The 25,066-nt window shown below is 44.2% G+C and overlaps 1 protein-coding gene and 1 long non-coding RNA gene across 3 annotated transcripts in view; one reads left to right on the top strand and one right to left on the bottom strand.

Annotated features, from left to right (window-relative positions):
* The window catches only part of LOC308475163 (olfactory receptor 52E4-like), a gene marked incomplete at its 3' end in the record, with an annotated part of 165,605 nt that overhangs the window by 58,806 nt on the left and 81,733 nt on the right, over positions 1-25,066 (top strand). The window lies entirely within an intron of this gene.
* Positions 1,905-14,569, bottom strand: LOC308475402. 2 transcript variants are annotated; one of them, XR_013985148.1, is made up of 3 exons: positions 9,014-11,624; positions 3,208-3,837; positions 1,905-2,845 (listed from the first exon to the last, which is right to left on the bottom strand). It is a non-coding gene; the product is annotated as an uncharacterized lncRNA (long non-coding RNA). The 2 variants fall into 2 exon arrangements; XR_013985147.1 differs by lacking the exon at positions 1,905-2,845 and having other exon boundaries at positions 3,242-3,837; positions 9,014-14,569.

The following is a 25,066-nucleotide window of genomic DNA, read 5'->3' as shown; positions in this document are numbered from 1 at the left end:
GTTAATTTGACTGCTAAAAATTTGAACTTATATAAGGACAATTATGAAAAATGTTGGTCAGATATCAAAAAGGACTTAGAAACTTGGTCAAGATTGAAACTTTCCTTGTTGGGTCGAATTGCAGCTATAAAGATGAATGTACTGCCAAAGATGTTGTTTTTATTTCAGACCCTACAGATCGTGGACAGAGTGGAATGTTTTGGAAAGTGGCAGAGAGATATTTCTAAGTTTGTCTGGCAGGGCAAAAAGCCCAGAATAAAATTTAAAATACTAACCGATGCAAAAGAAAGAGGGGGGTTTGCCGTGCCGGACTTAAGGTTATATTATGAAGCTGCGGCTTTCTGCTGGATGAAAGATTGGTTAGTTCTTGAGAACACTGATGTCCTAGATCTGGAAGGGTTTAATAATGCTTTTGGATGGCATGCATATTTGTGGTACGACAAGGTAAAGGTTCATAAAGGGTTTAAAAACCATATTGTCAGAAAAGCAATATTTATTGTCTGGACTAAATACAAAGACTTATTAGAAAACAAGACCCCAAGATGGCTATCACCAATGGAGGCTAAGGCCTGGAAAAGACTCAATATGGAGGCCGGCTGGCCGAAATATTGGGAAATAATAGAAAAAAATGGAGAAAATTGGAAGTTGCAAAGCTTGGAGAAATTAAAGAATAAGGTACGAGATTGGTTACACTACGCTCAAATCAAAGAGGTATTTAATTTGGATAAAAAGATAGGATTCCAGGTGGAAAAATCAAAATTAGAGACAGAACTGTTAGAACCAAAGACTAAGATACTTTCGAGAATGTATAACTTGCTGCTTAAATGGAATACCCAGGATGAGACGGTTAAATCAGCCATGATAAAATGGGCTCAGGATATTGGGTATAACATCATGTTTGAGGACTGGGAAAGGTTATGGACCACCGGAATAAGATTCACGGCATGTAATGCCTTGAAGGAGAATATTATGAAAATGATATATAGGTGGTACATGACCCCAGTCAAGCTTGCAAAAATATATCACCTGTCTGATAACAAGTGCTGGAAATGTAAGGAGGCTGAAGGAACATTCTTTCATCTCTGGTGGACCTGTCCAAGAGTGAAGGCCTTCTGGGAAATGATCTACAATGAGTTAAAAAAGGTATTTAAATATACCTTTACTAAGAAACCAGAGGCCTTCCTTTTGGGCATTGTCGACCAGAAAGTGTTAAAAAGAGATAGGATCTTTTTTATGTACGCGACTACAGCAGCAAGAATACTTATTGCAAAGTATTGGAAGACACAAGATTTGCCCACACTGGAAGAATGTCAGACGCAACTGATGGACTATATGGAACTGGCGGAAATGACTGGCAGAATCCGAGATTTGGGAGAAGAAACAATGGAGGAGGACTGGAAAAAGTTTAAAGATTACCTACAAAAACAGTATAAATTGTATGAATGTTAACAAATTGCACGATTTAGAAAAATATGGTTCCAGCAAATTTGATTGTGGGATATAGATAATTAAGTGATATGTAAGAGAAGGATGAAGTTTAAAGCAATATTTATGTTAAGATTAAGTTACAATTAATCGACAATAATTACTTTAAGCTAAGAAATATGATATTTGAGAAGTATAAAATAAGGAAGGAAACAAGGTAATAATTTGCTGATATTTTTATTATAGAGAACGCAGGGTAAGGGAGATGTGAGGAAGTCCAATTAGTTATATATATATATATAAAAAAGGTTATGAACAGTTATCTTTTTTATTTTTTTATTTTTGTCTTTTCTTTTTCTTTTACAGGTATTGTCGGTGTATTTGTATTTGTTTCTTTGTTTGTTGATTTCTATGGTGTAGGGATTTTGTATGTTTGATATGTGTTATTTTGATTTGTGTTTGAAAATTTAATAAAATATTTATATAAAAAACACACACATAGAATTTCAATTGCTTGCTTTTCTTTTAACTTATTTCACAGACCTCCTCGCACCTCCCCTCTCTGTATTCCAATTCAAGTTATTAGCTCAGCAAGTCCTCACCTAATTTAATTCACTTTAAAAACCAATTTTACTTTATCTAATCTTAGCTCTCATCCAAACTTATACATCAATACTTATTCTTAAAACATTTTCTAAGATCGACCACAATTCCCTTCCACGAATTTCCCAATTTTCATACAAATAACAAAACAAAAAAGAAAACAAGTTATAATTATATACCCTTTAAATTCCCAATTTCTATTCCACCCATACCCCCTTCCCGGTTTCAGTCCCCAACAAATGTCTATCAGTCTCAATATGCAATCAGCCTGGAGATCTAACATCCGAGGCTCTTAATTCTCTCTCACTTCCTCTCTGTCGGTCTTTTTGATAGTCCTTAATGTTGAACACCAAATCTTGGAGAAGCTCCGGCCCAACAGGATCCATATTTCTTCCAGCCAGACCTCCATACTTAAAGGTGAAGCCTATGGGGCCAAATCTTGCTTCATACTCCTTTGAAATCCGATTGTCCCCACAGCTCCAACCTCCACCTTAATCAAATTTGTAATCTTCAGGTCTTCAGATCTCCACATAAGGAGATCTCTCCATTTTTCACTCTCCAATTCAGGCCAGACTAGGAACAAGACAAATCTCCACCTTTGGCTGATTAACATCGGTTTTGTGTTTTTATATTGTGTTTTTATGTTGTAACATTCCTGAGACCTGTGGGTGTAGGGAATAGGCACCAACTCTTAAAGCCCTAGGGGTCTTTGTCCCCAAATAAAATATTTGAGGGGGCCACCCCCCAGGGTTTTTTTTTCCAAACACAACCTTTTATTCTTCCACAACTTGCCATACAATTTCTCTTTTAATTTTCCCTCTACAAATACAGTGGTGCCCCGCAAGACGAACGCCTCGCAAGACGGAAAACCCGCTAGACGAAAGGGTTTTCCGTTTTGGAGGCGCTTCGCAAAACGAATTTCCCTATGGGGTTGCTTCGCAAGACGAAAATGTCTTGCGAGTTCCCGCAGGTTTTTTCCGCTTTTTCCGCCCTTTTCCTAAGCCTCTAAGCCGCTTAACAGCTGATCCGCTGATAAGCCGCTTCTCAGCTGATCGCTAAAAACCGCTAGACCGCTAATAGCGCTAATCCGCTAAGCTGTCAATGGGCTTGCTTCGCAAGATGAAAAAACCGCTAGATGAAGAGAATCGCGGAACGGATTCTTTTCGTCTTGCGAGGCACCACTGTAAATAAATAAGTAATGTACAAAGGTCACAAGAAAATCAAAATACAAGAAAATACAAAAGTGGACAGGTCCCATATTTGCAGGCCAAACACAAAAGTTGCTTTGAAGCAGGGTTTCCCAAACTTGGGTTCCCAGCAGCTCCTGGACTACAGTTTCCATCATCCCTTTCCATTAGTTCTGCTAGCTAGGGATGATGGGAGTTGTAGTCCAAAAACAGCTGGAGACCCATGTTTGCTTTAAAGGGAAGGTAGGCTGGCCCTGTGACACCCTCTGCTGGCTAATTGGAATTTATAGATCTCAAAACTGAAGTTTATCGGCATTTCAACCTCTAGGGAGCTTCTAGGTGCTTTCTGCACCACCTAGAGTACCCACAGAATTGTGGCTTCTACTGGCAACACACATAGGAGAACAAATGAAAGGCAAACACAATGGACAGGAAAAAACCTGGAAAGGGTGATACCAAATGGACACAAGTAGGGGAGATGACATGCTAGAAGTGTTCTCCAGGGCAAGGGGAGCTGCTGGGCTCAAAATTTTACTTTCTTAAAAAGTCACTGCCATTATAGGCATTGCCATTCAAATGGTGTGCATGCATCATGTGATTGATTGTGCAAGGAGGGCATTACCTGGCCTGTCCTATTAAACTTTAATTAGTTTAATGCTAAGCAAATGTCCAGTGCGCTTCCAATGCCACAATGTCCCATTACAGCAGAGCATTTCGCGCAGCGGTTTAAGAAGGGCTGGAGAGTCAGTATCTTTTCAATAAAGGAATCTTGGAGCAAGCGGTTTGGAACTCAAAGAAAAGGTTTATTTACACAAAGAAAAAAACCCTGGTGACGAACCACACATATCAGCAAACACGCCCAAAAAGGAAGGAGGACAAACACACGAGTGAGCTGACTATACAAACTCACATTCCTGGAAGCTTAACGACTTCCAGCTGCTCAGTGATTAGAGCGTCTTGATTAGAGCCTCTTATCCCTTTAATACCAACACCCCCTCTCGCTCGTAACACTGAGCTGTACCAACCTTAATTCAAATTTATACCTGAACAGAAACATTTATGAGATTGCGGACTCAAAGCTTTTGTAAAACCGTCTGCGAGATTTTCTTGGCTTGGACAATACTTTAGTTCAATTAAACCTTGTTTTACACTTTGGCATACATTTTGATAACGGATATCCAAGTGTTTTGTGTGTGCCTTGAATTGACCTGATTTGGCTAGTTTAATACAAGGTTGATTGTCTTCCCACACTCTGATAGGTAGGGAACATTCTCCAAACAATTCTTGTACCAGTTGCTTATAAAATTCCAGTTCTCTACATACATCTGATAATGCATTGAACTCAGATTCAGTTGAACTTAAAGTTATAAGTGATTGCTTTCTTGATCTCCAACCAATTAGTACATTTCCAAATTTTATCGCCATTCCTGACACTGATTTTCTATCTGGTCCAGCATCTGCCCAACTGCTGTCGGCCCAACATTCAAGTTGTGTGCTGCCCTCTGCTGATAGTTTTAAGCGAAACCTTTTGGTAGTTTGGAGATACCTTAAAACTCTTTTTACTCCTTGCCAAGCATGCATTGATGGTTTTTCAGCTTGCCTACACAGCATGTTGACAGCATATGTTATATCGGGCCGAGTCCACTGTGCAATGTGGAGTAGACTGCCTATCGTTGACTGGTAAACCCCGGGATTACAGAACTCTGCCTGTTGCTCAGTTTGAGCATCCTTTGTGTAACTTAACTCCATTGGGGTTTTAACACCGGCACAGTTGTCCATTTTAAACCTTTCCAGCAACTGCTGGATCTTAGCTTCTTGGCTGAGCCAATAGTTACCATCTTCATCTTGCTGAATTTTAACTCCTAAATAAACAGATACATTGCCTAGTGATTTTATCTGAAACCTTTCTCCAAGCTTTGTGGCAAATTGTTGTGCAAGTTTATCGTCCTTTCCACTGTATAATAAATCATCAACAAATATCAAGACTGCTTCTTGTTCACATCCCGAGCCTTTTAGATAAAGACACGCATCTGCTGCGCTCTTTCTGAACCCCATGCTCTCTAGAGCATCGTTTAAGCAGGAATTCCAATTACGGGCGGACTGTTTCAACCCATAAATGGATTTGTGTAGGCGCCAGACCTGGTTTGGCTTGTCTCCTTCAAAACCTGGTGGTGGTGTCATATAGACTTCCTCCTGTAAGTCTGCATTTAAATAAGCCACATTGACATCAAAATGAAACAGCTTATTTCCCTTCTTAGCTGAAGAGGCTAAAAGCATTCTTAATGACTCCGATCTTGAAGTAGGGGCATAGATTTGAGAATAGTGAACTCCTTTGCGCTGCGAAAACCCTTTTGCAACTAGTCGGGCTTTATATTGCAACTCTTCAGTAGTTGTGGGCTTTAAACGATATATCCATCGACAACCTACAGCTTGCTGCCCTTTTGGAAGCTCTGTACTTGTAAACACACCGAGAGACTTCATTGAAGCCATCTCCTTTTCCATTGCTTCCTGCCACTTTACGGCTTCTGAGCTTGGAAGCTGTTGTACTTCCATATAGCTATCTGGCTCACACTGTGCCATATTTACGTATACACTTGTCACCTTAAACCGCTCTGGCGGCTTGCCCTTTGTGGCACGTTTTGACCTGCGCGATTGCTCCTCTTGTGCCCCCTCTGACCGTTGGCTGTCAGAATCTGTCTCAGACTTTATGTCTGGATGTGCCTCTAGGGATAAAGACCTCCGTTTAGATACCTCCCTTGGGCTTGGTGTTGCAGGCGACCTGCTTCGCTTTTGCTGTCTGCTAGGCCTACTGACTGGCGATGTTGGAACACTGCTAGATTCTGACTTTTCTACCTTAGGAGAAGAACCTTGTGCCTGGTCAGAATCTGCATCTGAACCATGTGCACCGTCCCCTTCTGGCTCACCACCCTCTGGACTTTCTTTCTCAGCATAAATGCCTAAATCATCTCTCAAAATGTCAGGGTTAGCATGTAAGTGAGTCCATCCGGATTGCTCACAAAATTCAGCGCTCCTACTGAGGACCACTCTTGTAGTATCCCCATCTGGGTTCACGAACCTCCAAGATTTGGCATGTGGTTCGTACCCGCAAAAGATGAGTTTCCTAGCCCTTGGACTTCCCTTTTTCCTTAACGCTTTTGGGATAAGTACATAGGCTTGAGATCCAAACACCCGAAAGTAATTAACTTTGGGCTTCTTCCCATATAAAGCAAAATATGGCGTAGTATCAATTACCGAATTATATACTCGGTTCAGAATATGAGTAGCCGCCTGCCAGGCTTCCGCCCAGTAACTTTGAGGGAGTTTAGCATCAAACAACATAGAGTTTGCCAACTCTTGCAGAACCCTGTTTTTACGTTCGGCCACACCTCCTTCTTGAGGGGAATAAGGTGTAGACAGACGATGCTTAATTCCCTTTTTCTTAAAGAAATTCTGCAACACAGACCCGGTAAATTCTGACCCTCTGTCTGTCTGAAAAGCAAGTACTCTAGTACCGAATTCAAGTTCTACTGCATGAACCCAATTTTTAACTGTTTCTGCAGTATCTGCTTTTGTTTTGAGAGGCAAAAACCATGTAACCTTTGTTTTGTCATCCGAGAGACACAGTGTATACCTCGAACCTCCCATGCTAGCAACAGGCATTGGGCCACATAGGTCCATATGCACAAGTTGGAATACTTTGTCAGATTTCCTATTTGAACTGGGATAGCTGCATCTATGAACCTTCGCCCTTTTGCATGCAGTACAATCCAAATACTTAGTACATTTGTTCAATTTGCACCCTTCTGATAATTCAGGTTGCCTTTTAACATACTGAAAATTAATATGTCCCAAATGGCGGTGCCATAAATGAACACAAGAATTATGGGTAGGCGAGTTCACACAACCAGCATGAACCTGTTCAACTTCATCTGGACTTGTCTCAAAATAATATAACCCATCTCTGCATTCCACCTGCAAAAGAGATACGTTATTCTTTGAAATAGGGCAAACCCCATTTTCAAACACACTTTTAAACCCATTTCTATCAAGTTCTGACACAGACAAAATACACCCCTTCATTCCCTTTAGCACGTAGGCATCAATTTCTGTTTGCAAACAATTCAGGAACACTGTGCCTACGGTCTCTAAGGAACGTTTAGTTGAATCTGCCATTGTCACAACTTTAAGGGTTTGCAAATGTCTGCAATTCTGCAAACGGACACTAGATGGTGCCACCAGGTGGTGAGATGCACCACTGTCGATCAACCAGCGTAGATTGCTGCCTTGGCCACGCCCTTGCATCAACGCCATTGCTGAAGCCATGTGCTGTGTGCTGTGGGAGTAGCCACGACCTCCTCCTCTTCTTCGACGTCCCCTGGAACTCCTTGTCTGGTAACTAGTGGTAACGGCCTTGGTGCTGTCTTGACCAGGTTCACGTGTACAATTCCTGATTAAATGGGAAGAGGAACCACAGCGAAAACAGTGTCTAGCTGCAAAAGCATTTACTGTGTTCTCAAACTCAGCATCCCCACTCTTAGGCACAGCATAACTCCCCTTTGAAGACAAACCTCTTTCTCTTTGCCTTTTATCCTGTTCATCTGCAAGTTGAGAAGAAATGTATTCAAGGGTTAATTCAGTTGAAGGCATAGCTTCCAAAGTTAAAGCTAGAGTCTCATAGCTTTTATCAAGAGAAGACAACAATATGTATGACTGCTGCTCCATAGAGAAAGGAATGCCCAGCTGTCTTAGTTGATTAAAGGCAGACACCATTTTGGCAATATGTTCTTTCACACACGCTCCCGGTTGGAGACGTAAATCAAACAAACATCTTGTAGCATGGATCTTGGCACCCGCAGTGTTTCTGGAATTTAGCCGCTGCAGAACCGTCCAGACCTCATGCGTGTTCTTTAACTCAGAAACATAAGGCCTTTGCTCTGGTCCCACTGCCAAAACTAGTAGACCTTGGGCTTTCCTGTCGCGTTTCTGTGAAGCTGCTGCTGCTTCTTTGTCTTCTGCAGACGTGTCTGCAGCTGCCTGTAAAGGCGGTGCTTCAGTACAACTCCACAACTCTTTTGCTTGCAACCAAACCCTTACTCTAGCCTTCCAATCTTGCCAATTTTTCCCATTGAGTCGCGTAAATGGGACAGTAAAACTTTCCTGGGACTCTGCCATCCTCCCTGGGGCTTAGGAACGATACTCACACACCTGTTGACCGTCTCCCAGCTGCTGAGGTGGCTCCTTGAGGAATAAGACGTCTTCCAGCGAGTACAAACTGCGCAGTGCCTGTTTAAAACTTTTTCTAGGCACGTTGCAGGACTCAAGCTGCTTTGAAGGCTTTCGTTGTCGGCAACCGCTTCTGTCTTCGCTCCATTCCTTTCCTAAATCACTCTGAACTGCACTCCTTATCTCCTTCTTGACATACAAACAGCCATAACCTGTCCTATTAAACTTTAATTAGTTTAATGCTAAGCAAATGTCCAGTGCGCTTCCAATGCCACAATGTCCCATTACAGCAGAGCATTTCGCGCAGCGGTTTAAGAAGGGCTGGAGAGTCAGTATCTTTTCAATAAAGGAATCTTGGAGCAAGCGGTTTGGAACTCAAAGAAAAGGTTTATTTACACAAAGAAAAAAACCCTGGTGACAAACCACACATATCAGCAAACACGCCCAAAAAGGAAGGAGGACAAACACACGAGTGAGCTGACTATACAAACTCACATTCCTGGAAGCTTAACGACTTCCAGCTGCTCAGTGATTAGAGCGTCTTGATTAGAGCCTCTTAACCCTTTAATACCAACATGGCCCCCCACCAATACTTTATTCAAGTCAGCATCACTGCTTGAGAAGTTCAGGATGTCTGAATTCAGGGGTCAGGACACCCATGGAGACAAGTTATGTGAAAGATAGTCACCAAGTAGAATGCGCTGAGTTCAAAAATGCTGAGATTTTTCAGTCAGCTCTGGGTAGTCTGTTGTATCTGTCCCAGTGGAGCACACCGAACATTGCTTTTGCTACCAGTCTGCTCAGCAAGGAAGCTACAAACCCGAGTGTGAGTGCCTGGAATGGTATCAAGAGGGTGCTGTGTATCTGCAGGATACCAAGGATTTCTGTCTCAAGCTGTCAGCTAAGGGTGATGGCTAGCTGATGTGCAGGACAGATAGCGATTGGGCAAATCTGGCTAACAGGAAGTCCGTATCTGGGATGGTGGTAAGGTTTGGGGACTCTCTGGTTGGGTGGAAGTCCCGGTGTACTGGTCCCGGGGGTTAATCAAGAGGCAAGGTCCAGCCCATGGTTGATGAAGCAATATGAAGGCAGTCCATAAAAGTTGAAGCTGGGTGCCGGGCAGGGTTCAGGCAGCGACTGACAACCACCAACGTTGCTCCCGCAACTTGGGACTGGGGCTGGCTGGCTTTTATATGTCCCAAGGCATAGGGCGGCCCTGATCCTCAGGTGACTCGCTTCTCCTGGCCAGGAGGCGAGCACTCCTCCTGCAGGAACTTAGTTCTCTCCGCCTCTCTGCCCTGAGCCTCTGCAGCTCAGGAAGGCTGGAGGGTTACCAGACCCAGAGGCAACCCCAGCTTCCTCTGATGGGGCTGAGAGTGGAGCACCTGCAGGCAATGTGTCCTCCATCACCTCAGGAGCCAGAGCAGACTCAGCTGGTGCTTGCACCTGAGGATCCAGCACAGGTGGGGTCCTTTCAGGCTCATGCCCCAACCCTGGCTCAGCTGCTTCTGGAGGTGGGGAATCCTGTGCAGGTTGGGATTCCTCAGGTTCAGCATCTGAATCCGAATCCCAGGCCATCACACCCGGAAACAAAGTCTTATTGCGCTTTCCTTTACTGAAGCTGAATTCAGTGTGTTGTCTGAACTTTGCAGGGAATATGAATTCTATGTTTGTTTGGTTCAAGAAATCTGCAGGTATTGTTGTTTGCCCATCACGGTGTGGGAGGACAATCAACCCTGTCTGAAGGTGGCAGAGTCTGGGCAGTTTAAGGCCAGAACCAAACACCTAGACATCCGTTTCCAGAATATGTTTCAGAGTATCCAGTTAGGCTTGGTGAGATTGCAGTACTGTTCAAGCCAGAAGAACCTGGCAGATGGGTTCATGAAACCTTGAGCTTTCAGCGTCATGGGGAGTTCTGTAAAGGTCTGTGTTTGGGGTAAGTGGTGAAACTTACGAGCCCCCAGCAGTGCAGGACGAGAGGGGGTGTGATGGGGAATCAGAGCTTACAGGCTTAACAGCTCAGAACCCATCGTTCTGCCTGTTCTGGGGAGGAGCTGTCTCCAACTTCTGGAGAAGCTGTTTCTTTGTTCTGTCTGACTTTCGCTTTTGCTGCTGAACAAGGAAGCAAGATGCCTGCTGTCTTGGATGGTTTGTTTCTTTTTACTGTTCTGCTGTAAATAAAGCTGTTAGTTTTGAACAACAGCGTGTTGACTCTATCTTCTGCAAGCTTACACACCAAGCGGCTAGCGCTGTGCGCACACTGCTACAAGTCCAGAAAGCTGAATGGAACACAGGGAAGTGTGCCAGACTCCACAACACTTTGCACCTCCAAGGAGTCTTCACCCAACTGGTGGATCGGACCCTTCTTGGTGTAAATATGGTGAACCAGTTCCATCTTCCACAAAGGTTTGCCTTAGCCTTTGTACTGGAACAGCTAGTGACCACATCTGCGCAGATCATCCTGGCGTTTGGACTCTGACCAAACTTCTCACAGGAAAAACTTCCACTGCTTCCAACACAGCAGTGCCACCTGCTGGTTGCAGTGATGGTTGGGATGACGTGGCAGCCAACTCCCCTTGCTCCTGCTGCTTTGGAGATTTCACCCCCTGAACAGGAAACACCCCCCTCGTGCACTCTTCTTCCAAAAGCCTCCCTTTTGTGGAGCTTTCGGTTTCAGGAACACATCCCTGCATGGTCTGGGATACTGTATCAGCTTTCCCCGGGGTGTAACCTCTGGCAGTCTGCTCAGCAGCCCCCGCCATCTTGAAGTGTCCATCATGTGATGCAGCTTTAATTCCTAGTATACCAGTCACAGAAAATTGCTGATGTGTTAACCAAGCTAACAACAGGTTATCAGGTAGATGACACGGAAGAAGCATTTTCTGACACTACACTGTACAGAAGTGTGCTAGGCAAACTAAATTTCATTGCCAGATGTTCAAGACCTGACATTGCAGTTAGCTGTAACTTGCTAAGCAGACAAGTCAACAATCCTACTGTTAAGGATTGGAAAGCTCTGAAACGCATAGCACACTATTTGAAAGGCACTATGCATTACAGACTGACATTTAACAATCAGAAGTCTGGTGGTCTTGAGATATTTGCTGATGCGAGTTTTGGAAGTGACACTGCAGACGGGAAAAGCACATCTGGAGTTTGCTATATGTACAACCAGGGTCTATTTGATTGATCATGCATGAAGCAAACAGTAGTTTAAGTTCTTGTGAAGCTGAACTGAATGCATTGTTTTATTCACTTGTGGATTGTGAATGGTTGTTACAGTTGTGTAAAGACATGATAATTCCTGTCAAATGTCCAATTCAGATTATGACTTCTGAAGGTTGTAAGCAAAGCACGAAGCACTTGCAATTGAAGCTGCAACATACTAGAGAATGTGTTCAGAAAGGACTCGTAACAGTGTCCTACATGCCAGGTAATGAAATTCCTGCTGATTTATTGTCCAAGGTTGTTCCGAAGGATCAACACTGTACCTATGTACAGAAATTGGGTTTGTACTGATAATGTACTGACACGCTGCCCAGTGGTGTTCACAGAAAGGGGGAAGATGTTAGTTCCTGTTTCTCACTGCAGCTGTGTGGAGTCCCAGGACTCTGTTTAGATTCCAGAGACCTTGCAGTCTCACGGGAAAGGGAGACGGGATGTGACGTTAGTGATTTCCTGTTTCCTTTGTTCCTTTGTTCAGTTGCTCTCTGCTTTCATAGAGAGAGGATGTCTTTTCTGTTCTGCGTAGTTTAGAAATAAAACTCTTTACAATGTAACCAAACCTCTCGTCTCTTCCCTGTGCTGGGAACCCTGCTGGATAGAATGTGCTTGAGGCCTTATCAAAGGCTCAGGTCACTAAACAAGTCGGAGGCGATTTCAAAGGCTCAGCTCGGAGGAAGATGAGGCCTTATCGGCTTGGCCGAGCAGAGATTCCGACAAAGATTCACAAAATGTTTAGGGGTATGCGTACCCCTTCGTGCCCCCCAGGAAAAAAGCACTGGATCTAACCATCATCTTTCTTTTTCCTTTTACAAACATTTTATTGGTTTTGAATGAATCATAGAATTATAGAGTTGAAAGGGACCCCGAGGGACATCTAGTCCAGCCCCCTGAATGCAAGAAACTCAGCTAAAGCATTCATGACAGAATGAACTACGCACATCACAAACACAATAACAACAGTTATGTAGAAGTGTCCATGTACTGTTCGAGTAGGAACCAAGACGGGTGACCAGTGGAATGAATAAATGTTTACTCCCAGCATCTAGTGCTTAAACCAAAGGGAAGCACTATCTCCATATTGATGCACTGGGAAGGGGGTGGGAGTGGGGAGACTGCCTGTCTAAAGGAAGAAGAAGAAGAAGAAGAAGAAGAAGAAGAAGAAGAAGAAGAAGAAGAAGAAGAAGAAGACGACAATGAAGAGGAGGAGTTTGGATTTGATATCCCGCTTTATCACTACCCTAAGGAGTCTCAAAGCTGCTCACAATCTCCTTTCCCTTCCTCCCCCACCACAAACACTCTGTGAGTTGAGTGAGGCTGAGAGACTTCAGAGAAGTGTGAGTAGCCCAAGGTCACCCAGCAGCTGCATGTGGAGGAGCGGGGAAGCGAACCCGGTTCACCAGATTACGAGTCCACCGCTCTTAACCACTACACCTCACTGGCTGATGTTGTTTCATTCCCCTTTTTTTTGTTAGAGTGTATATTAATCTCCCAATAAAAAACCTCCAATTAACATATCAAATCATAATCCAATAAAAATAAAAAACTAAAATAAAAAAGATCAAATTGTCTTCCGAATTGTAATTTTGATTTTACGACTTCCCATAGCCTGAACCTCGAAGCATATCCAAATCTCAGTCCTGTTTCTCATTTCATTCCCCTTCTAACAACTCTGTTGTGTTGTGTCAAATGTCCATACAGGTTTATATGCCATCTTTGATCAATCCTGCCTGCAGTTGTTGGTCCACCCTGAAGCTCCAAATGCCTCATGGAATCATAGAATCATAGAGCTGGAAGGAAACCCCAGGGGTAACCCAGCCCAACCTCATGCATTGTTGGAATCGCTGCTGAACAAACCCTGGTGGATGGTCCTCCAACCTCTGTTTAAAAATCTCCAACGAAGGAGAGTCCACCACCTTCTGAAGGAGTCTGTTCCCCCATCAAACTGCTCTTACTGTCAGAAAGTTCCTCCAAATGTTTAGTTGGAGTCTTCTTTCATGCCATTTGAATCCAACCTTCTGGAGAAGCAGGAAATAAACTTGCTCCATCTTCCATGTGACAGCCGTTCAGATAGTTTAATATGGCTATCATAGCCTCTTTTCCAGGTTAAACATACCAAATTGCCTCAGCCATTCCTCATAAGGCTTGATTGTTCTCCAGTTATATACATTCCAGAGTTAGACAAAAAAGATTCATACACTTTCTGATAATGAAGTCCCTCCTGCTTCCATAAAACATTGCCTATAAATGATCATACCTGAGCTATCTGGAGTCAGTCATACTGAGGACCCCTCAACTGGATTCACAAAGGTTATTATAAGATGGGTCAGCACCACTCAATAAGGTCCTGAACATAGAACAACCCCCTGGATGTCCACCCCTTGTCCTGGAGATATTTGTTTTGATCATGAAAATCCAGAAATGGAATCAGTGGAGATTTCTGAGGACCTATAGTATTCCTCCATCTCTTCCATGTTTCTCAGGTTGCACACAGAAATGACATATTTATGTTGTTCTGTATGTAATACTGTAATAGACTGCTTTAACAAATGATGGTCAAGTTTCTTTCCTAAATTTAATCACTGATTCGATCATATCTCTGGCGTAATAAAATCTGGAACTTTTGATGCCATGTTATTCTGGGTTTCCAGTCCTGAAAAAGCAGGGATTTATTCAGTGGTGGTGACCCTTTTTCAGCCTCAGGGCCATGTTTTCTTATCAAAAGCTTTCTGGGAGCCACATCCCAGAGGTGGGTGTGGCAAAATGGGTGTGGTCAGACATATACTCCTCTTCATCCAGGCAACCAAGAACAGTTGTCATAGTTCCAAGACAGATGGCAGTTGGGTAAAATCACTTGGGGAGAGTGCAGAATGGGGCCAATGAGGGATGTGGCCTGGGCAGGGTCCTGAGGGCAATAATAATAATAATAATAATAATTTATTATTTATACCCCGCCCATCTGGCTGGGCTTCCCCAGCCACTCTGGGCGGCTTCCAAAAGAATATTAAAATACTATAATACATCAAACATTAAAAGCTTCCCGAAACAGGGCTGCCTTCAGATGTCTTCTAAAAGCCTGGTAGTTGTTGTTCTCTTTGACATCTGGTGGGAGGGCGTTCCACAGGGCGGGCGCCACTACCGAGAAGGCCCTCTGCCTGGTTCCCTGTAACTTGGCTTCTCGCAGTGAGGGAACCGCCAGAAGGCCCTCGGTGCTGGACCTCAGTGTCCGGGTAGAACGATGGGGGTGGAGACGCTCCTTCAGATATACTGGACCAAGGCCGTTTAGGGCTTTAAAGGTCAGCACCAACACTTTGAATTGTGCTCGGAAACGTACTGGGAGCCAATGTAGGTCTTTCAAGACCGGTGTTATGTGGTCTCTGCGGCCGCTCCCAGTCACCAGTCTAGCTGCCGCGTTCTGGATTAGTTGTAGTTTCCGGGTCACCTTCAAAGGTAGCCCCACGTAGAGCGCAAGACAGAGCTGCCAGGAGGCCTGTACAGTGGTACCTCTGGTTATGAACGCTTCTGGTTACAAACGCTTCTGGTTACGAACTCCGCTAACCCTGAAGTAGCTGCTTCTGGTTGTGAACTTTGCCCCAGGATATGAATGGAAATTGTGCACAGGAGGTGTGTGCGCAGTGGGAGGCCCCATTAGCGAAAGCGCGCCTCAGGATAAGAGGCTTAAGAACGGACCTCCGGAACGAATTAAGTTCGTAACCAGAGGTACCACTGTATTCAGTTTCAAGGTATGGGGTTGGGGGGGGGGAATTCTCCTTGTGATTTCAAGAACGGAGCCTCATACTAAATCCCCAATCAGTAGGACTTCATTCAGTAATGCATTACTGAGGCATCTAATCATAGCCTGCATTTTTATCAAGGCTTATAGTTTGATTAGGGTCTGTATTTTAAAATGAGCTTAAAGATTTTCAAATGTTTTATGCCAGGCAGAAGACCAGCTGCCTAAGTACTTTGGCAAGATGTTTATCCTCCTGGACAAGGGGGCCCCCTGATTTATAGCAGAAAACAATTCTCAAAGTCGTAAAAAGGGAATTACAGGCTGAGAGCAAGGTTACACTGACCCTACATAATTAAGAGTTGGTAAATAGTAAAATAAAACCATGTGCCTCCCATTAAACTTGAGCCATATCTTCCTAAGGTTAAAGGCCAAGAGCAAATGGAAAAGAAAGCAACTGGCTGGAGAAGGGGAGTGTAAACAGAAGAAGAGGCTTTTTTCCTATTTTATTTTGAGGCTGTAAACTATTCCTTCCTTTTACTTTAAGAAGGTTTATTCTTCTAAAAAGCTATCTATGATAATGTATGAAATATACTGGCTTAAATGTAATTATGCAAAGGATCTAGAAAGAAAGAAATGTTAAATTCTTATTTCATAGAGTCATATTGCTGTAGGAGACCAGAGGGGCAAACGAGCCCAGCCCCCTGCCAGACAGGAGACGCCATCGAGCACTCCTGACATATGGTTGTCAGGCCTTTGTTTAAAGACCTCCAAAAAAGAGATCTTTCATTGATGATGCATGAGAATGTGAACCCAAGATCTCTGACATCTGTTTAAGATAAAAATTTAAAACTATTAACCATCTGTTTTGGAGGGCAATAGGGCAAGGAGGGCAAGAGGTGAGCTGGTAATTAAGGTTCCTTGTTGAGACAAATGTAACATATATGACTACTTATTTGTCATTTATAGATAGAAGAATATATAGCTTTTTGTATCCCATAAAAGGCAATAGGAAATGGGTGTATCTTTTAGGATTGGTTATAGCAATCAGCCAATAGGAAATTCAACCAGGCTGATTGGACAGAGGCAGCCAAAGGAGGAGCAAGGGGGCTGGGCTGAGGGAATATAAGTGCTGGCCATAATGGCAGGAGACCAGGCCAGAGCTTGGTAACCATATACCACTGTGCCTCTCATTTATTTGTCTGACAAATAAATTATTATTTTAATTTCTCTATTGCTGCGTTGAATATTTCATTCCAGCTAAGCGTTAACCACAAGCAGGGTGCTACATTTTATGGTGCCCCTGTGACTCGGATAAGTGGTCTGCTGGAACGCAGCCCCTTCGCCTTACTGGGCAGGGTACAAGAGAGAGGACCACTCACTGCTTACCCAGCGCGCACTGGAAAGTTTTTTTCCAGGGGAACGCAGAAGTCTCGTCTGTCTGATACCCTGCCCACCGACGGCGACGGACCGGGGGGAACCAGAGAAATAAACAGGCAACCAACTAAGGGTAAGTGCACTAAGGGGTTTTTGGCCCTCCAATTAATTGGGAGGAAGAGAAGTCTTGATCAAACTTCTGCGTCTCAGTAAAGGGGAACTGAGTACGCTAGGTGGTTGGGTACATCAGATGGTGATCTGGTGTAGGGAAAGGGAAAGGTTGGGAGGTAGAGTGTGGTGAAGTATCCAGCGCATTGTATGTGTGAGAAAGTACAATTTGTAGCTGACCTGAGTGTGGAGTGGGTAGTACTTCGGTTCCCAGTAAGGCGACTTCACTGGGCAAGGAATCTCACGAAGCGTGTGTGTGAGTGACTGAGTGGATACTTCACAGGGCCATACAATGGGAGTTGGGGGTTCAAAGGGGGAAAATACACCTCTTGAATGTATGTTAAATAATTTTAAGAAAGCCTTCTCAGGGGCATATGGAGTCAAAATGACGCCAGAGCGCCTGAGAACGTTATGTGAATTAGAGTGGCCGAAACAAAATACTGAATGGCCATCTCAGGGAACCTTTGATATAAATTTAGTAAGCAAACTTTGGTCTAACATCGCCAAAGAAACTGGAGGGTGCCCAGAACAATTTTCATATATAGATTCTTGGCTGAGCACATTAAATAAAAATCCTCCATGGATAAGGGAATGCAAAGTCAAACGATGCAAATTATTGGCTGTAAAAGCCGAAGCTAGGAAAGGAATATTGCCAAATAAACTCAAACCCATTTTTGAGGGACCAGAGGAAGAGGTGCTTCCACCTCCACCCTATGCTCCACATCGAAGGGAGCCTAATCCAAACACTCCACCAGTTGTAACCCCAAGGCAAGAAAGTGGAATGAATAATGGGGCTGGAGTCACAGAACTTGATTCCTTGATAGATTATGATAAATATCTTCAGGAGGCATTGGAGGCCTATAATAAAGCCCAAGCAGAAGTGGTTATTCCACCTGTGAGTCCCAGTAGAACTCCATCTACAGTCTCTTTTAGTGGAACAACTGATTGCCTACCCCAAACCCCTGTACATCCAAGTCCTAGAGAATTATTACAGAAGTTACAGGGAGACCTTAATCGGTCAGCAAGCAATACAGCCAGGCGTATAAGGCTGCTAAAAGAACGCCTTGGGACAAATACCATCCCCTATGATTTGAGGCCCCTAGAGCAAAGCGAAGAGAAAGATCACGTAGTAGCCCCTCTCAGAAGAGTATTTGATGCACTTGAGGAGCCTGTGCTGGTTAACGGGCAACTCGGACCACGGCCACCTCGAACTTCGACCCTCCAGTACATTCCATTCACAACTACGGATCTGATGAATTGGAAAACACACACCCCATCTTTCGCAGAAAAACCTCAGGCTATGATGGACTTGGTGACTTCAATAATAAATACTCATAGTCCTACTTGGACAGATTGCCGCCAGCTCCTGAATACTCTGTTCACCACTGAGGAAAGGAGAGACATAATTGAAAAGGCACAGATATATTTGCGTGAGCAGGCCAGAGTGGGAAATATTTCTAATATTGACCGTCATCTCCAAGACAACTTTCCCTTGGAAGATCCTAATTGGGATCCAAACAATGCAATTCATCTGGCCAGGCTTACCACCTACCGCCAGACGCTTGTGCAAGGTATCCGCAGGGCATGCCAGAAGCCCACTAATATGTCTAAAGTCTCAGAAGTAGAACAGAAACCAAATGAGAGTCCAGGAGACTTTTTAGAGAGGCTGCAGGAAGCCTATCGTATATGGACTCCTTTTGACCCTGAAGCCCCTGAAAACAGCAGAATGATTACTGCTACATTTGTGGCCCAGTGCGCTTCTGACATTCGTAAGAAAATTCAGAAATCAGAAGGATGGGAAGGGATGCTGATGAGCCAAATTATGGCCATTGCACGCCGAGTTTATCGGAATAGGGATGAGGCTGAGAAGCAAGAGAAGAAGAAGTGGCAGAAGGAAAAGATGGTGATGTTAGCCACAGCAGTGAAGCAAGACTACCGCCCCTTAAATGGAGGGAGAGGGCGGGGAAGGAATCCACCACTGGGAAGGAATCAATGTGCAAATTGCAAGAAGGAGGGTCATTGGAAGCGGGAGTGTCCTGAACCCCTGAGGTTGGAAGAAGTACGCCCAGGCCCAGGCCCAGGCCCAGGCCCAGGCTCCGGCCCAAGAAACCAGGGACGGGGACGGGGAATGATCCGAGATGGAAGATATCAGAGACCTGGACAAGGACGGAGTAGGAACAATTTCATTGGACTGGCAGAGGAGGATTTTACCCAAGACTAGGAACGACCGGACTCCATAAAGTTAGGCTTCCAGGAGCCCACGGTCACGATTCAATTAGGGAGCCATTTAATAGACTTTATGATTGATACTGGGGCTGAATACTCAGTACTCCCAGAACTATTGCAGAAAAAGGCATCCAAAAGTGTAGTCATTAAAAGTGCCACTGGTCAGTCAGCTAAGAGGTCTTTCCTCCAACCTTTGGAATGCCAGATTGGGGGACATCGTTAAACCCATCAGTTTTTGTATATACCTGAGTGTCCAATACCTCTCTTAGGTAGAGATATGCTGTCCAAATTGCAGGCCCAAATCACCTTCACTCCTCGAGGTCCAGAAATGAAACTGCCATCAAATGCAGCAGGAATAATTTCCCTCTCAGTACCTAAGGAACAATCATGGCGCCTAATGTCAGCCCTGCAAGTCCAACCCACATTGGATACAGAGTTAAACAAGCTCCTCCGAACCCTACAGGTGCCACCAGGAGTATGGGCCGAAAATAGCCCACCAGGAATGGCTAAGAATATAGCTCCAATTGTAGTAACCTTAAAACCTATGGCTACCCCTGTATCTGTAAAGCAATATCCTTTACCCCGGCGAGCAGCAGAGGGCATCCAGAAACATTTGGACCGCCTATTAAAATATGGTCTGCTTAAGCCCTGCCAATCAGAATGGAACACACCTCTATTGCCTGTTCGGAAACCTGGGACAGATGAATACAGGCCAGTACAGGACTTGAGGCTCGTAAACCAGGCTATCGAGACCTTGCACCCAAATGTACCAAACCCATATACCCTGCTGAGTTTGATCCCACCAGAAGCAACATTTTTTACTGTATTGGACTTGAAAGATGCATTCTTCTGTTGCCGGCTGGCACCACAGAGCCAACCTATATTTGCCTTCCAGTGGGAAGACCCTTTAACAGGAACAAAAGGCCAGCTAACCTGGACGAGATTGCCCCAGGGATTCAAAAATTCCCCAACTTTATTTGGCACTGCCTTGGCGAAGGATCTAACAAGTTACCCCTCAATACCTGGAGAAAAGGTGGTTCTGCAATATGTAGATGACCTTATACTAGCAGCAAAGGATTTTGATACCTGTAAAGAAGGGACAGAGGAACTGCTCCACTTGCTCTGGGAAGCTGGCTACCGAGTTTCCCAGAAAAAGGCACAGTTATGTTTAGAAAAGGTCAAATATTTGGGCTTTGACATCTCACACCAACAACGAGCATTGAGGCCAGAGAGGAAAGAAGCTATTTGCCTTATCAAGGAACCTACCACAAGGAAACAACTCAGAGGATTCCTGGGAACAGCAGGGTTTTGTAGACTATGGATACCTGATTTCAGCAGTCTGGCCAAGCCCTTACATGAAAGCACTCGAGGTGCAGAAAAGGACCCATTCATATGGGGACCTGAGCAGCAACAAGCCTTTTTAGTTATCAAACAATGACTTATGGAGGCCCCAGCCCTTGGACTGCCTAATTCGGAAAAACCCTTTCAGCTGTATGTACATGAACAGAATGGTATTGCAGCGGCAGTCCTGACCCAGAGATTAGGAAGTTGGAATCGTCCAGTAGCTTATTTGTCAAAACAATTGGACTCAGTAGCAAAAGGATGGCCTCCATGCCTAAGGGCAGTAGCGGCCACTGCAAGCCTTGTCAAAGAAGCTGATAAATTTACCTTCGGCCAGACGATGTATGTGAATGTACCTCATGCTGTTCTGACACTCATGGAATATAAGGGTAGTTACTGGCTAACGAACCCAAGGATGGCTAGATACCAAGGCCTATTGTGTGAAAATCCCAGGATTCATCTACGAGTAGTGAATATGCTCAATCCAGCAACTTTGCTGCCCCTACCAGAGGTAGATGATGAAGAATCACATGATTGTCTCCAAATAATGGATGAAGTTTATTCCAGTAGACCCGATCTGAAAGATGAACCATTGAAAAATCCAGATGTTGTATATTATACTGATGGTAGCAGTTACCTGCATGAAGGTGCCAGACGAGCAGGATATGCTGTGGTCACCAATGAGGAAGTTGTGGAAGCTGAAGCTTTGCCTGCTGGCACCTCAGCACAAAAAGCTGAACTTATAGGTTTAACTAGAGCTCTGCAATTGGCAGCCGGATGTAAGGCAAACATCTATACTGATTCTAAATATGCCTTCTTAACCCTGCATGCACATGGTGCTCTATGGAAAGAAAGAGGTCTAATCGGAGCCCACGGGAAGGCCTTGAAATATGGACCTGAAGTAGAAATCCTGTTGGAAGCAGTATGGGCTCCAGAACAGATTGCTGTAATGCACTGCAAAGGTCATGGACGAGGAAGGGATCCAATAACCAGAGGAAATCATGCTGCTGATAAAGCAGCCCGAGAGGCAGCCCAAAAGCCTGTGGGAGGATTTATAGCAGCCCTCATACCAGAGGTAGTTCCAGGAGAAGTTAAACCTCACTATACCCCAGAAGAGAGGAAGTGGGCTGAACAGGAAGGAGCGGTTGTGAAGGACGGTTGGATGATCCTGCCGGACAATAGGATTTATGTACCTCATCACCTAGCAGGCACAATTGTAAGAAATTATCATGAATCTACTCACCTTGGCGGTACTGCAACCAGAGAGAGTCTCAGTCGGAAGTTGTATATTATTAACCTATCACAATTAGCAACTTGCATTTCACAGAAATGTGTTCTTTGTGCTAAAAACAATCCCAGGCAGGGACCGGTACAACCTCCTGGAATCCAACATGTGGGATATGTCCCCATGGAAAGCCTAATTGTGGACTTCACAGAGCTGGTCCCTTCTAAGGGATTCAAGTATCTCCTTGTGTTTGTAGATACTCTTCCCGGATGGGTTGAAGCTTTTCCCACCCAAACTGAAAAGGCACGAGAGGTAACTAAGAGACTCCTCACTGAATTGATCCCGAGGTTTGGGTTACCTAGATGCATTGGAAGTGATAATGGGCCAGCGTTCATTGATCAAGTAGTACAAGAAGTATGTCGAGTCCTACAAGTGAAATGGAGACTGCATGCAGCATATAGGCCTCAAAGTTCAGGGAAAACTGAAAGAATGAATCGGACTCTGAAAACCCAATTGGCAAAATTAACCCAGGAAACGGGATTGGGATGGGTAGATGTGTTACCCATAACACTGTTTCGTGTTCGGTGTGCACCCACAAAAAGACTTAAGTTGTCACCTTTTGAGCTCCTGTATGGGAGGCCGCCCTCCTTTGTTCAGGATATTCCAGCTGACCTCAAACAAATAGGAGACCATGTGACACAGGAACAAGTGCAATCTCTCTCCCGTGTTTTTGTTTCTCTTAACAGGTGGGCCCTCGAGCGCACGCCGTGCAGCATTGCCGAGCCGATTCATCAGTTCCAGGCTGGCGATAGCGTATGGGTGAAAGAGTGGAAACGAGATCCACTTGCACCTAAGTGGCGTGGACCTTACACCGTCTTGCTCTCTACTCCAACAGCGGTGAAGGTAGCTGAGGTGACCCCCTGGATTCATCACTCCCGTTTGAAGAAGTCCGAAGGCAGTTGGACGTGCAAAGGTGACCCCTCTAATCCTTTAAAACTGACTCTCTCCAAAAACCCCTGTATCTAGCCCTACGGGGAACGGGCTAGGTCACGGGCAACATTAGACGACCGGCCTGCTGCAGCCACAACCTGGAAGCTGGCTGACCTGCGCACGCCTGAAGCTTGAGGAGCGTCTAAACCAGCGATTGTGAACGGGAAGATTCTCTAATACAATTAATTGACTGCCCCCCCCCCTTGTGGAACAATTATCAGAGATATTACTCATTGGGGATCCTTGGGATATATGTTTTGGTCTTGGTGGTTCCCCATTTCTGTCACTGGGGGAATTATATTGGGGCTAATATTTTTATGCTATCACAATAAGGTAATCTTTTGTGGAAGGAATGCATATACTACACATCAACATGATTTTATTATTAATCCTGATCCCTTGGGAAGGGGAAGGGTCCTTGAATCTGACCAAATTTACTAAATATGGATTCCGCCATGACCACAATATGTGGGTAGGCGTAGCTGAGATGGTAGCCAATGTTGCAAATAGGACCAATTGCCTTGTTTGCTCTCTTGGGCCAGATGATTCAGAGGGAGGTATGCCCTTATTACCGATACCATTAAATGCCATTGGTATGGTAAGCGAAATGCCACAGCAAACAGAAGTACAGAATTTCCCCGGATGGAACTCAACTAAACCAATACGAGTTATACCTGTGCAAGGGGAATTCTGTGTACATAAATCATCAGAGGCAGCTGATCCTACCATGGTAGGCTCTTCTCATTGTCACTATACTTGGGATTATATTAAGAATAGTCAAACCTGGGTAAACGGTACTACCTATCGAACTCGGAATACCTTGCCCTGTGCACCTCCTTTTATTGATGCATGGAAAGTGGTATGGAACATAACTGTGACAGAAAAAGGCAATCTAACATACTGCACTGTGAACTCTGTACCCCTTTTGATATTTCGCCTTCTGCACTCCACGTACCAAAAACCTCAGACCCGATGGTTGTGGTGGATATGTGGAGAATGGGCATACAAGAAGCTCCCTTCCAAATGGAGTGGGACTTGTTTCCTGGGATGGGTATTACCACCAATGTGGATTATGCCCACTAATTCGGCCAAGCGTACACGAAGAAACGCTGATATTTCTCATATAGCAGGAGGAAGTACCCAAAGTTGGAGCGATACTGATGATTGGCCACCAGAGCGCATTATAGCCTATTATGATCCTGCCTCCTGGAATCCTGGTGAGCTCATACAAGGGGCACGGGATCCTATTTATAATCTAAACAGAATAATTCGATTGCAAGCAGTAGTGGAAATTGTAACCAATGCAACGGCCCAGAGTTTGAGACTTATTGCACAACAGCTGGATGAAAGTAGAGCCGCCATTTTGCAGCTGAAAATGGGAATGGATTATGTACTTGCCAGGCAGGGAGGCCTATGTGGAGTCTTGAACTTGACAAGGAATGCCTGTTGCTTTAACATTTCTGATAATGGTGAGGCAATCCGTGTGTTGGCCACAAAGATGGAGAGTATAGCACATGTCCCAGTACAAACATGGGAAGGATGGGATATGGGATGGCTCACCAACTGGTTACCTAATGTTGCGGGACTCAAAGGGATACTATTGTCTCGCTTGTTTTTCTTGACGGTAGTAATAATGGTTTTATGTATGGTGCCATGTATCATTTCATGTTTTAGAAGTACAATTAGCAAGATGATTTCGAATGAAACTCTACCTCATATCATGGCCCTATATAGAGCTTTACCTCAGGAATATGATGAAGGTCAAGCTATCAAGGACACTTGGGATGAAGGTCCTTGAGCTTGAAAGGGGGGAATGAGGCATCTAATCATAGCCTGCATTTTTATCAAGGCTTATAGTTTGATTAGGGTCTGTATTTTAAAATGAGCTTAAAGATTTTCAAATGTTTTATGCCAGGCAGAAGACCAGCTGCCTAAGTACTTTGGCAAGATGTTTATCCTCCTGGACAAGGGGGCCCCCTGATTTATAGCAGAAAACAATTCTCAAAGTCGTAAAAAGGGAATTACAGGCTGAGAGCAAGGTTACACTGACCCTACATAATTAAGAGTTGGTAAATAGTAAAATAAAACCATGTGCCTCCCATTAAACTTGAGCCATATCTTCCTAAGGTTAAAGGCCAAGAGCAAATGGAAAAGAAAGCAACTGGCTGGAGAAGGGGAGTGTAAACAGAAGAAGAGGCTTTTTTCCTATTTTATTTTGAGGCTGTAAACTATTCCTTCCTTTTACTTTAAGAAGGTTTATTCTTCTAAAAAGCTATCTATGATAATGTATGAAATATACTGGCTTAAATGTAATTATGCAAAGGATCTAGAAAGAAAGAAATGTTAAAT

This window comes from Podarcis pityusensis, assembly GCF_964106645.2.
Source record: "Podarcis pityusensis genome assembly, chromosome: 4".
NCBI lineage: Eukaryota > Metazoa > Chordata > Lepidosauria > Squamata > Lacertidae > Podarcis > Podarcis pityusensis.
Note: the sequence above shows the minus strand (reverse complement) of the source record. Positions and strands in the feature narration are given on the sequence as shown.